Consider the following 11,027-nt stretch of genomic DNA (forward strand, 5'->3'; position numbering starts at 1 on the left):
CCAGAAAAGAGGTAAACATACGAACGCACCTCCAACGCTTCCCCTTACAGAAGTGTCAATAACGGGACTCCCCGTACGCCTAAATTCCGGGGCTACTCAAGGCACTGTTCACTCCTGCAGCGTAAACGACGCGTAATACACGCCGAAACACAGCACGCGCGCGCTTCATTGCTCGTCGCCAAGGCGGCCAAGGCTGTCCTTGGTCAGTGTCCGTTGGTTGGCGCTGCCAAAGCGACGCGGGCTGGATAACGGGAGCGACACTTGTCGCGTTGACCGCCGAGCGACTGACCTCCGTGAGCGGTCGGCGTTCCACCAAAGCCGCCGCTGCCGGCAGGAGAATCATTAGCTTTCAATGACGCGCAAGTCTACCGAGATGTCTTGCGTGGCCGTGGACGTTACGAGCGTCGCAAAGACTCCAGCGCTTCTTGGCAGCGGTGGCGGCCTCTCTCTCGAGAAATCTGATACGGACGGGGCGGGAAACACAGCGGGCTCTTATCGTCCCGTTAGTTGTGAACAACGTTGCGAATACTGGCCGTGCGCTGTGCTCGAGAGCGCATGGCACTAGCCATGCAAGTTAGTAGATATGCCGCACTCTTCCCGCCGGGCACTGCCTGTTAGCAACCTGCTGAAAATTTAGCTTCGCGATGTATTTAGATACCGACAGCACCAGAACACACTGAAGATATTGAATATAAGCAGTTTGGGCTTGTCGGTGCATGTGTGTGTGTGTGTGTGTGTGTGTGTGTGTGTGTGTGTGTGTGTGTGTGTGTGTGTGTGTGTGTGTGTGTGTGTGTGTGTGCGTGTGGTGTGTGTGTGTGTGTGTGTGTGTGTGCGTGTGTGTGTGTGTGTGTGTGTGCGTGTGTGTGCGTGTGCGTGCGTGCGTGCGTGCGTGTGTGCGCGCGCGTGTGTGTGCGTGCGTGCGCGTGCGCGTGCGTTCGTGCGTCTTACGCCAATGCAGTGGTCCAAGTTGTCTACCAGCTTGGGCCACTAGGTCAAAGAGGTGGTCGTGATGCCGTCATGGTCATTCCATCAGCGTAATTCCCGCTTCGTCAGCTAATCTTAGTCCTGTCCTCATAACACCTTATACGCCGGCCCAATAGCCCAAGTTGTCTAATAGCTTGGGCTACTATGCACGACCTTGAGGTCGTGACACAGCTGTGGTCGTCGCATCTTCGTCACTCTAGCTTCGTCATCCGACTTGCGTCATGCCGTCTTGGTCACGCCATCATCATCATACACTCATCACCATCCTATTGTCGCCATGCAGTCGTCATGCCAACGTCTTCATTGGGTCGTCGTCATTCATTCTTTGTCATACCGTCGTTGTGATACCATAATCATCATTTCATCCCCGTGTTTCTAACTTCGTCATCCGACTCTTGGCATGACGTAGTCGTCATACCGCTGTCGTCATGACATCGCCGTCGTACCGTCTTCGTGATTCGATCGACGTCATTTCTTCTCCCTCATTTCATCATTATATTTCTGTCGTCATTCAACTGCGACTGTTGTCGCCGTTGTCATGCCTTCGTCGTCATTACGTCACCGCTACTTAAAAATTACCTGGAAAATGTGCGCACGATACCTTTTTCCGTGTCAATTTCGCCATAGCTGCACGTGACACAGGCCAGAAGCAAGATAGTGGTCCCGATGGCGGAGATCTTTATGGCGTATATTATTGGTCGAAGATGGTCTCTTTCCACGCTCCGCTACATTCTCATACAGTCGTCGTCGTGTAGTCGTGGTCGTGCCATAGTCATGATTCGACCTTAGTCATCCGGTTGTCGTCATACGGTCATATTGTCATCATACACTCATCGCCATCCTATTGTTCTCATGCCGTCGAGGCCAACCTGCCGTCTTTATACCATCGTCATTTATTTGTCGTGTCATTGTTTTGTGTCATCGTCATTGTTTGTCGTTATATTCCATCGTCGTCACTTCGTCGTCGGTGGCGATCTTGACAAGCGAGTGCCAAGGCAAAGTGAACCGATACTGGAGACAGTGGATGTCGCATGCAGCCGAAGCAGCGGAAGTCTCAGAATGACCACTACAGATTTTAAATAAACGTGACTTCGTCAATACATTGTGTCGCTTCATATTGCTTCAATCGCATTACCGTCGACCGTCAGCGCGACATGGTTTCTGCCGTAATGTAGTAATTTACTTTTTTTTTTTTACCGTACAATGTGCGTGTCAGAAAAGCAACGAGATTGAGACATGTTCACTCTTTTGTGAGCTTCACTGGGACCCCAAATGTATATTCCACGTCGGAACTCCGAAAAAAAAAAAAACATTCGCTGTTTCGCAGGCCACGTCCTTCGACATCACCCAGTCATTTCAGGAATTTGTTTGACACAAATCTACATTGTGAAAAATAACGAAAGAATAGAGGATGCTACAGGGCTACATATTGTATATACCGCCATGCAACTACCCATACGTGTCTTTCAGCACTTCTATGATTAAACATATTAAGCATTCTTACAACGCCTGTCAAATCAGAAATGCCTACAGATGTAAGTAAAACATATTAAACGTCATTGTTTTTGTTAGTGCTTCTGACCCTGAGGTGTTAAATTGGCACTTGCAATTGCAGTCGCAGTGCCGCAAAGCGGTATTCAAAGATCATGGTTTGGTTACTTGTAGGCTGTAACCTTACCTTACAACCTCGTAATGGTAATGTCAGTCGGAACTGTTTTCGGTATACAGTCATACGGAGACATATAAGCAAAGTCCTTCAAGAATTTTCGACTATAGTGTTGTTTATTTTTTTTTCTCTCTCTCTCCTTTTTTTTTCTGATCCACGAGCAAAACCGAAGTAGTCGTATGTGAAGTCCTTATTCGGTACGAAAATCTTGTTTTACCAGAGTACTACAACAACTGTGATACAAGCGCTGCATGCTATACCAACAGGAGTGAACACTTCGCGCAATGGCGCACAATCGTGTACATCGAATGTGATCCTGATTTACAGTTCCTGTTGCTCTTTTGTTGCAATTTTTATCCGTGGCATGTCAGCGAGCTTTTCGTATCGACACCACATTCGAATGTCGCGTGTGTCCCCGGCACAAATGGCACTTAGGTCGAGCCTGCCAGCTGGCAAGAGCCCCGGAACAAGCGCAAGATTATACTCGGCAAAATAGCAAGCGACGTCTTCCCAGTCGCAGACTTCCGCATACTGCATGGAATTAGACAGGAAACTGCGAAGGTGTCGAAGTGTCGCGTGCCGCCGATCTGCCATGGCTCGCGTGTCGGACTGCGGGAGTGCAGGTTATCAGCTACGCTTTCAATACCCTAAATAACAACGATTAGCATTCCTTGACATAGCAGAAGCAAATGATTATGAAATAAAACCTTGTGCTCTGTCTTTCTTTTTCTTTTTCTTTTTTCTTTTTTGTAGCAATTCTTTCTGTCCTATCGCATTGCAGTCGATCAATATTAAGCCAGCCTTTCAGGCTGAATGCGGCTTCCGCCCTTTGCATAATGCAGTGGGTCTTATTTTCAAGCACCTGATGTCCTACGCTAAGCCAAACCCATTAGTTCGAAGTCAGTGATAGTTTGCGCAGGAACGCATGCATACATATGCCAGCTTTAGATTAGCCGCTTTGAATGCCAAATGACTTTTGGACATTGGGTACTAAGGCTGTTCTGGAATTCTTCTGATCGAACCCCTATGGGGTCCTCGCGCGGTACTCATTAAGCTATTATCCTGCAATGCGCAAGTAGCGGCGATACCCATACCGCCATCTCTAACAACATTCAGTCTACCCGCTAACACTGTCGATATTGTGACCTCGAGGTCTCCGCTGAATATGTCATTGATACATAAAAGTGCAAGTTTCCATAAACCAAAATCTCTGCCGCTGACTAGATATTCCTTATAAGGTCTCCATTGCCGCAGAAGACGGTGTTATTATTCGTGATAAACGAACGCTACGAACATCTACGTCGGACTGATTGGTGCAAAGAGTCGAGAGAGTTTTCAAGCCAGTTCCGACCAAGCCTGTGTTATTTACTTGTAATCCTGGCACAATAGAAAAACGGGCCAGTGAATATTGAGTTACTGAATACTCAACGGCAATACTTAAGTGGCGCCAAAGAACAACATTAATTTGCTACGCTTGCCAATTGACCTTGTTATTACTTACATCTTATTATATTTACTTGCATTATCTTGTTACTTTGTTTCCTGAAATTAGCAGAAGTTAGTTAATAATTGTTTCGAATTCTAAGGTGCCTGTTCTTTCTCGTTGTGCATTTTTGCCGCTGGTGTACATCACTTATGTTCGTAGTTTATATTACTACAGTCCTAAAATAAATCATTTTAATTTTCTTTTCATGTAACTTGTTCAAACTGCTGTTTACCTTGTTACGTAGACCTCACAAGACAATTTGCATTATTACAGTCTTCGACTTCGGCACCTCGACGTTTATTTCATTACCCACTATGCCGCCTCCTCACGTTAACAAAAAATATTATGATTCTAATTCATGCGTAGTGTGCGGTTTATAGAAACGCGACAAGAACATGACGAGCAGACGCACTTTTCTTCTCTTTATCATCAGATCAAGCACTCTTGATATGAGCAATGCTTGACTGCCAATGGTCAAGAGCAAAATATACCGTAAACTTCGCACCCGCCATGGTGGGTTAGTAGCTGTGACGTTGGGTTCCCGGCAGCGGCGACTGCATACCGACAGGGGCGGAATGCAAAAAAAAAAGCACGTTCTCTAACGTGCTTTGAGTGCACGTTAGAGAACTCCAGGCGGTCAGAACTTAGACCGGATCCCTCCAATTCTGGGACATCGTATTTGATCATCCTTCGGCACCAAGCTTTTTCTTAAACTTCACGATAGTTTCCACAAGAAAAGAGGGCAATTTGACAACGTTCACATCAAGAGTGAGTAGTTGCCGAATGCGTTCAGAAAGCCAGAATAAGGTGAAAGGGACCAGGGACATCGCTGACGTAGACAACTTCGGGCAGTTCACATCTGGCTCGGTGTCGCAGGCGGCCGCCCGGACGTGGAAAGGTTTCGGGATAAAAATAGCTCGCACCGAAGGCCATCAGGCAGCGCGGTTCGGCGGGGTAGAGTAGACAATGAGGTTACACGTCGGAGGTCCGGACGCATCACGGTCAACCCGAGTTGCCCCGGGGTCGTAAAACGTGCATGTAGCGCGTGCCCCACTGTTGTCCGTCGGGGCTATTGTTGGTTCCTGCCGCGGCCACACCTGCGGAGAAAAAAAAAAAGAACGCGCGCCGTGCTCGACAACCATAACAGCAAACGTGTCCACGGAATAACGCCGCGCGCCGCAATAAAATAAGCCAGTTACGGCAATGTAAAGCATATACCCAACAAGAGCGGCAAGCCAGAGTCCACACCGTTACGACGCATTTCACCGTTGTTTTGTCTCGGTTCGTGGGAGGTAAACCACCAGACAATAAGACGCGTCGGTGTGGACCGAACTCCAGTATGGGCCCCTGTATACGAGGCATGGGGACCGTTGTGGAACAATATCAATCACTTGATGGGGGCTCACGAACGGCGTGTACACACCGCTTCTATCTTCTATTCACCTGCTTTCTTTGTTGTTACTGCAGGGTCCGAAGCGTGCCGTCGTGGTCGACTCGCCGCAGCAGCAGCACACGGTTTGTACGTGGAAGACGGGGAGTACGAGCGGTGTTGTAGGTCACGGTAGCGGCAGCAGCAGCAGTAGGCAGCTACCGCCGCGCGCGTTTTGATGCCCTCATCGTGACGAACGCATCGGGCTATTTCTATATATACGAGGCACGACGGTGGCTCAACGCAGGTACGAAGATGAAGGAGGGAAGGTGCGTACGTGAACAAAACGTCGGAGCTCTGGAGGATGATGCAGAGTAGAAGAAAGAATAAAAAGAAAAGGTTAAGGCACAACGGGGTCGAATGAGCTCGCTTCGAGAAGCGCTTTGTGAAAACGGCCGCTTCTCCTTTTCCTACGTCGTGCTATCCGCCACGTCGAAGAGCGTTTTCTGTGTGCTTGCCGTCGAAGACCTCCGCTTGCGTCCGAGGTACGTAGTAGCAGTTTCGTGCGTGACCTCTCGATGCTATCCCGCGCTGAGTATAGAGCGTTGCGATGATAGTTATTGCACTGAAGATAGAGCGTATGCATTCCGGGTCCCACGCGGGGTGCTTGGAAAAAAAAAAAAAAAGGAAGGGCACAGGCCGCCGTTCGAATCACGGTTCCCCGAGAATGAACGAGGCAGATGCAGGGCGACAATGGTTTTTAGGTGGAAATAGATCGATGACCGTCTCGACCTATGGCCGGCTTGCGGTTTTTCAGTGTGCTAGTGTAGCAAACACGTGACTGTCGCTCAGTGTGCATCGCGGCAAAACAACGACTCTTTTGAAGCCGACACCGGCTATGCCACTTTCAGGTATTTCAGTGCATCGGTGCAAAGTGCGCCCTTGCCCTCCCAAAAATTTTGCAACGAATACTCACATCTCGAGCACGCTTGAGATATTGCCAGGAAAGCTAATACTTACCAGCTGCCTCGACAGTCAACTTTATCAGGATGTTGAAAAGTAAGAGTATAACCCCCTCCCCCCCCCCTCTCTCTCTCTCCACTTTATATGAAAGTATCGGAATAAACCCCAACACTTGGCAGCAATAGCTGCCTACCTATAGCGATAGACAACCGGGCGGTTGAGGCCGTTGAACTGTTAAGGGATCAAAATACGAGATAATACAAGGAAGTGCTGTTTCTACTTCCGTATGTGAATCACGTATAACTGTTCTTATTAATGTAGTCTCTGAGAACGCTCTTTTTGAAAATAATCGCGTAAGAGCTCTGCCCTTAGCCACGAATAAAGCCAGTTTTAATGTTTGCGGCATGAACAAAACTTTTGCCTGACCGCGTCGAACGTTTACGCTTGTGAGACCACCTTCATGCGAAGGAAAATCAATGCGACGTTCCCGCTGGACCACACACGTTACTACAAATAACTGATAAGTGGCGTTTACGAGAATGTATTGGGCGAATAGGGCGAGCGTGAAGTTTACTTCTAATTGGGCACTCGCTTCGGTTGAGCAGCCCGTAATTCTCTACCGCAGTTTAGTCGGCGATATCGTTCCAGGTGCGCCAAGTTGTAGAAGGTGTCTGAGATAATAGTCTGAAGCTCTCCGTGATCCCTAAAGGCGTCAGTAATACTACTAAACCAGTCGGCTTCCTACTACATTTCGTAGCTTCTTACTCGTATCTGTTAACCTAACGAGTTTATTCCAATTATTTTCGTTCGCGCCCTTCGTTGGTGGCGCTAACGCTTTTATCAAAATCGTCCGTTCTTGAGCGGTGGATCGAGCAATAGAATCTAGAAAGAGGAATCCTCGCCAGGTGTGATGGAACGATTCTGGTTGGAGACTGTTCCTTTTCGCGCTTCGCCAATGGCACGAACAGCGCTCCTGCCACGTCATCGATGACAGAGTCGTTGATTGGTTGACTAACTACGGCTTGGAAACGTTGGTAAAAACCATACAGTATTTGTCACTGGCTTCTCTACAGCTCTTTACCTCGGCAAATAAGGAACCATGATTGGTGGAGTGAAACACATCAGCTGTTTAGCAATTTGAGACCAAATACAGAGCAGTCACTTGCAATAAAAAAAAAGAAAAATAAATTGGCACTGGAATTCGCCAGCAGTTGACTGTGGACAATAAGAAAGAAATAGAATCGAATGAAAGGAATTCTTACATTCCACTGGCACTAAACGTTGTAACACTTTACTCCGATGCACCAGGAAGTGACCCGAAAGGGTACGCATGAATATTCCACTCAGAAGAAAAACGGAAGAATGCTTCAGTACCTTTTTGTTTAAACAAAGCGCCACCAGATGTCACCACTAGCGCAGATTCACTTTTTTTTTTTTTTTTTGTACCGTTGTTCCTCTAGAAGTCAGAGACGCTAGAACTCATACTTTCTATTGACATGCGGGACCCACAGTTCGATGCGAGAGAGAGAGAGAGAAAGAATTGACTACGCGTGCGCTCTTCTCCCACTTCCGAATCAATTTAAGGCAGAGACATTACCAGTGGCGGAAACAGGCTCCCCAAGTCGTTTATCATGCAAACGAAGGTAATTACATCACGGAACTCGGCTCGTCCCTGCCAAAGAGCAATCACTTATTGGCTGGCGGCAGTAATGGCCCCCATCGTCGTAGAACGGCAGTAAATTCACTTTTCGCCGCCGAACATACATGCTTTCGCGAACCTACAGGGCTGTTGTTTGCTCAGCGCGAAGAGCGTGGCCTGCGTGCTTTTAGTGCCAGATGGAACAGAAAGTAAAGAACGAAACAGCAAGTAAGGAAGGATAACAGCGTATCATGCCCCCCCCCCCCCCCCCCCCCCACCCTTCCCCCGTTTGTGTAGTTCCCCGTTTATGTAGTTCCCCGTTTGTGGATGTGGTACGTACATCCCGTCCACGAAACACTTGCTGCATGAAATTTCCCGTGTTGACGGTCAGCAATGCATTCTTGCGTGCGCGCGGATGAATATGGGGATCTTCTGATACAGGATGGATCCATTCGATTTATCTGCACTTTCTGAACTAGTTCACGTGGTGCTGCACTTCGTTATTTGTTTCACTCAGTGCAGGCTTCGTACAGGACGAGTTCACGGAATCCCCTGCACTCGCCAGAAAGTTAACGCAGTGTTCGTGCAGGAGGTGCCATGCAGGTTCCGTACGAGAAAGAGCTGGCACTGAACTGCCAGCACTTAACTGTTAGGGATTCACCCTGCACGAAGTGCCGTTCTCTGTATCTCACTTCAGGTGCCTTTCTGTGACATGCCTTCGCGTTTTAAAGTGAAGTTTGCTTTGCCTCTTCATGAAAAGGAGTAGGCGACCACAACAAAAGACGAAAACCTAGGCTAAATGCCAGGTATTTAAATATAAATGTAACGATTATTCATTCTCCCAGTAGTGTCCAGTGTTTTTTCAGTCAGGTATGCACGATTCGCGTCGCGTCATGTACCAGACATCGGAAGAGGAAGAATAATAATAATATCGCGGCATATAAAACCATCCTGCTATATATATATGTCTCTTACAATAAGGAAAATGAGAATCAAATTGCACATTTTTCTCATTCCGCGGAGCGCCAGCGATTATTGTTCGAATAATTTGCAACTCACCCTTCTGTCAAGTTGTTTTTCGCCTACAAAATTTTGAAAGGACCATTGTCAGTGCAATCTTGTAGCACGTGTCTTGTGACTTCTGACGTGCCATGTAGCACGTACCTCGGTGCGGCTTTCTTCTGGTACATTCCTGCAAACGAACAAGGAATTAGAGCCTTGTTTAGTTCCACAGTCACACTCTACCTAGGCACACTACAAGGCCAATTTCTAACCAAGTGAGAGCAACTGCTACTCTGCTACTCAGTATACAAATATATACTGCAAATATATATCGCATTACAAAAATCTCATCACTTCTCAGGTGTGATTATTGACAGAGACCTTTCACTTGAAGCGGAGACTCATTTTGATTGTACATATAATGAAGCTCTTGTGCGGAAAAACCTGGGGCCCGTCGGTACGGTCCATGCTGCAGCAGCTGTACAGAACCCTGTTTCTGGTCTTTCTACGGTACAGCTTGCCCGCTTTGGTGAACACATGTAAAATAAATATTCACACCCTCGAAATTTTGCAAGGCCAGAGTCGTAGGTGTCTTGGACTACCCCTATGCGTCTTGATTCGTGCAATAATTATGATTGCTAGAGACTACTTGATTCCAAGATACCTCACAGTTGATAACCTCACAGCACACATTCGACATCTCTGTAGCGTCATCAATCACTATATTGCTGCTTTTCTGGCGCGATGACCTCAAGCCACATTTTCCAAGCTTGCTGCAACACATCAAGACTGCCTTCATTCGGGCTGTACACCAGCAGTAAGACCACTGTTACCTCTGTGGTGCCTACAACAGCCACAAGTACACCTCATAATTCCGGGAATTACGAAGAAGACCCGTCATTTCACAGTGGCTCTACGACAGTTGACGTTGTCATTAGTGAACGATGCATATGAACAAATAACGCAATAACGCACATTTACACCGATGGAGCCACCAGCTCCGCAGGTGCTGTAATCATTCCGGCCTTACAAGTCCCAATGAAGTTTAAAGTATCCAACATAACGACCTCTAAGGCAACAGACTTGCCGTTCTGTTGAACTAAGGCAACAGAACTTGCCCTACGTGCCGCTGCTACATCGCGCAAAAAACACCTCGAAAGTGGGTCGTTTTTCGTGACTCCAAGGCAGCCCTCCAGAATCTGCAGTGAGCCTTACGGCGCAAGACCCGTGAACTCGTGTTTTAGGCTAGTGAATTTCACCATCAAGCCCCCATAAACGCACTTGATATCATCTTACAATGGCTTCCGGGGCACTGTGGCATCGTCGGCAATGACCTTGCTGATGACGCCTCCCGGTCAGCCCATACAGAAACTCTGACAGTTCCTATACCCTTGTCAAGGACAGACGTCGCGGGGGGTCTTCGTTTAATTGCTCAAACCAAGTCTCAAACTTTGTGGAACACCCCAATTTTATCGAACTGTCGTCTCCACCGGCTGGATACTACACTGAAGCGGCAGATTACATCGCACTTCTCCCGCCGTGATGAAACTTTACAGTGTAGCTTCTGGTTAGGGGTGGCTTTTACGAAAGCCTACTCGTTCTGTATTGGAATGTCCGACACGCCCATTTATGACTCATGCAACTGTGAAGAGACGATCGAGCACGTGCTGTGTGTGTTTTTTTTTATCTTCATGACATCGAACGACACGTCCTACAGAGTGTGTTAAACCGATTAGACAGCAGACTATTTTCAGAGACAAACATTCTTGTACCATGGCCCCACCCATCGCGGGCTTAGAAAGCGACGCGGGCATTGCTACGATTCATGAAATCGACTGGCCTCAGTGACTGATTGTGAAGTGATAGTGAACAGAAGTGAACAGATTTCCGACGTATCTTTAGCGGGCCTTTATCTGGA

The sequence above is a fragment of the Dermacentor silvarum genome, chromosome 8, assembly GCF_013339745.2.
Source record: "Dermacentor silvarum isolate Dsil-2018 chromosome 8, BIME_Dsil_1.4, whole genome shotgun sequence".
In the NCBI taxonomy this organism is placed as follows: Eukaryota; Metazoa; Arthropoda; class Arachnida; order Ixodida; family Ixodidae; genus Dermacentor; species Dermacentor silvarum.